We start from the raw sequence: 2789 nt of genomic DNA on the forward strand, positions 1-2789 counted from the left end.
TAACCAACTTATCTCATCCTCAAACCGGGGTTGTTATTAAGCACATTATTATTATTATTACTGTTGACCCATAGTATGACTCACACGCAGTGGACCCTTATCCGCGGGCACGGCTATCAATAGATTAAATACACTCTGCAGAGGTAGCGCACTGTACCCACACAAAGGAACCCATGGCCTCTCACTCCCATTTGGTGGACCAACGACATTCCAACAGAACCTCTCCATTTCCATGACCTCTCCGGACACTCCGACTAACTCCCCACTGGGCTAAGTCATGCGTGGCCCCGTGTCTACCCCAGTCACCAACGACCACCGTCATAGAAAAACGGCCATCATCATGGCAAAACGGTCCCAAACGGGGACAAGGTACCATAACAACAACAACGGGCACACAAGGCTTTTGTCTGCCTACCTGATCAGGGTAGCGCGCGCCCATAACCTTCCCTCATTGGAGGCATTGGAGAGAGGCATGACAACGGACCGAATAAAGGCCTTCCCATAAAGGCAAATGTGGTTGCACTGGTCATCTCGATTTGGTGGCACCATGACTCAGCCAACAGTTGTTCAAGTTCAATTAAGTCCGGTTAAACTTGAATGTAATAAGATGAGCCATATTAAAATAACATGATGCAACTACAATGCATGAGCATTGATCAACATAAGCAGGGAAGTGCAACATCACTATCAACCATATCAACAATGAATCATATCCAACCGAGCATGACATAATGACGAGTAAGAATATTACCAGTACAACACTACTCATTGCATAACATGATCATCAACAATAAATATCATGCACGAACATCATGCAAGCATTTAACCAACTGGATGCAATGGAACATGCATAACAACGACACTCGGGACATACGACAGTCTTGCACCGAAAGCCATCACCAACATCAACATGTACTACTAGCAAGCATACACATATGAAAGGAAATACTAGCAACTATCAGGGCATGATAACCAGGTGCCTAACAACATAGCAAGAAAGTAAGCACTAACTGAGAAGCATTACCGAAACAACGATAACCATGTTTTAAACAAGCAAACATTTAATAAATATTCATGTTGAAAACCATGGATACTGCATGACCATCATGCAAGTGGGTATTGTGGTTTGCCTGGGGATGAAGAAAGCACCGGGGAGAAGTGCGGTGAAGCCGTAGAAAGATTTGCCGGAAACAGTCCTCTCCCAGAGGGGCTATTTACGTGCAAGGGCAAAATGGTCATTTTCAGAATGTTAACACATGGTGAAAGTGTGACCACCAGAACGGGCTCGATGAGACGAAGAAATGGGCTTTGGAATCACCTCATTTGGATTTATGGTCGCGAAGTTACGACGTGAAGAAGATCAGGGACTTTTTTGCAAAAAGAATATTCACAGACGGGTCCCTGAGTGGATAAGAGAGAAACAGATTTCTAGAAACACGCTTTCTGAATTAGAAAACATACTCTGTGCCGAAGTAGAAGCAAAATACGCTTTCAGAAAAGGAAGACGTAATTCAGCATGAAGCAGGGGGAAATACGTTTTCCAAAAACGAAAACGTACTAGTGGGTTTACGTCTCCACTTAATCTAGTCAGCAGGGTGCGGGGCCGACCTCGTCTCGCTGACATGTGGGGCTTGTGGCCAGCTGGCAGGGAGGGCGTCGTATCCTTCTTCTCCTTGCTCACGCCCGCCCCTGACCGAGGCAGAGCCGGCGCCCGACGGTGACTGCGGGCGGCTCCGACCACCTCCCGCGTCGTGCCACCTACCGGATTGCTTAGCAGGGTGAGCTGCATCTCCCTAGACCCGTGGTTTTCACCGGAGAGGTCAGGGTTGAGCAGGGTTCCCGCAATGGCGGACGACGGCGTCGGGCGATGATGGAGCTCGCGGACAGAGGCCACCGGAGGAGGAGGAGAGGCAATTGGGTGGTTCAGTAGTGGTGGTGGAGGCCTTTGGAGGTGGTGGAGCAAAGGGAGATGGCCAGGGTCACCAGAATGCAAGGGACCCGAGGTGGCGGCCGAGGTAGCGATGGAAGAGCAGGGGAGCGGCTCGAGCTCAAACGAGAGTCTGGGGAGGTTGCTAGGAGTGAGGTGAAGCTGGTGGTGAGGTCGAAAGGCTTGGGGTGGCCTTTATATAGGCGTGGCCGAGGAGGTGAGGTCGCGAACATGTGGTCGTGGCTTGCGTGCCGCTGCTCGCGTCCGGCCATACTCTGGCGACGGCCAGCGATCACGGGAGGGCGCGGGAAGGTGACGAGGGAGGATGCGGATGAGCTACAGATACGAACAACGCAGGGGGGCGAGGGGGGCAGAGGAAGAGGCTAGGCGCCATTAATGCGCTGTCGGCCACAGTGCTCCCGTGGGCGAGCACCGACGAGCGCCAAGGAGGAGGCTTCGGGAGAGGCAGATGAGTCCAGGGGGACAGCGACGACGCGGTCCAGCTGCTGGACATGCCCGTGCTTGCTGAGACGCCGAGCACAGGAGGGGCCCGAGCAAGAAGAGGCTCTGGACGCGCGCACTACACGCCAAAGTGGTGGTCACCGCGTGCACTGGTGTACATAGTGCGACAAGCTATGCCAAATAATGTCTGGGGGTTAGTCCTTCCTGGGGCGGTTCCAACTGCGGTGGTAGCTCGGTGAAAACTGCTCTGGTTAAATGGTAAGCAACCTCTAAAGTTTACTGCAGTAAACTTGATCAACAAAGTGTGATCATCAGAGAGATGCTATGGGTCAAATGTGATGTCTAGAATGTTTAGGCTAGGAAGGACTACAGTCCTAGGGTGTTTAAGGAGAAAATGACC

This window comes from Triticum dicoccoides, chromosome 5B (assembly GCF_002162155.2).
Source record: "Triticum dicoccoides isolate Atlit2015 ecotype Zavitan chromosome 5B, WEW_v2.0, whole genome shotgun sequence".
NCBI classification, from domain to species: Eukaryota; Viridiplantae; Streptophyta; class Magnoliopsida; order Poales; family Poaceae; genus Triticum; species Triticum dicoccoides.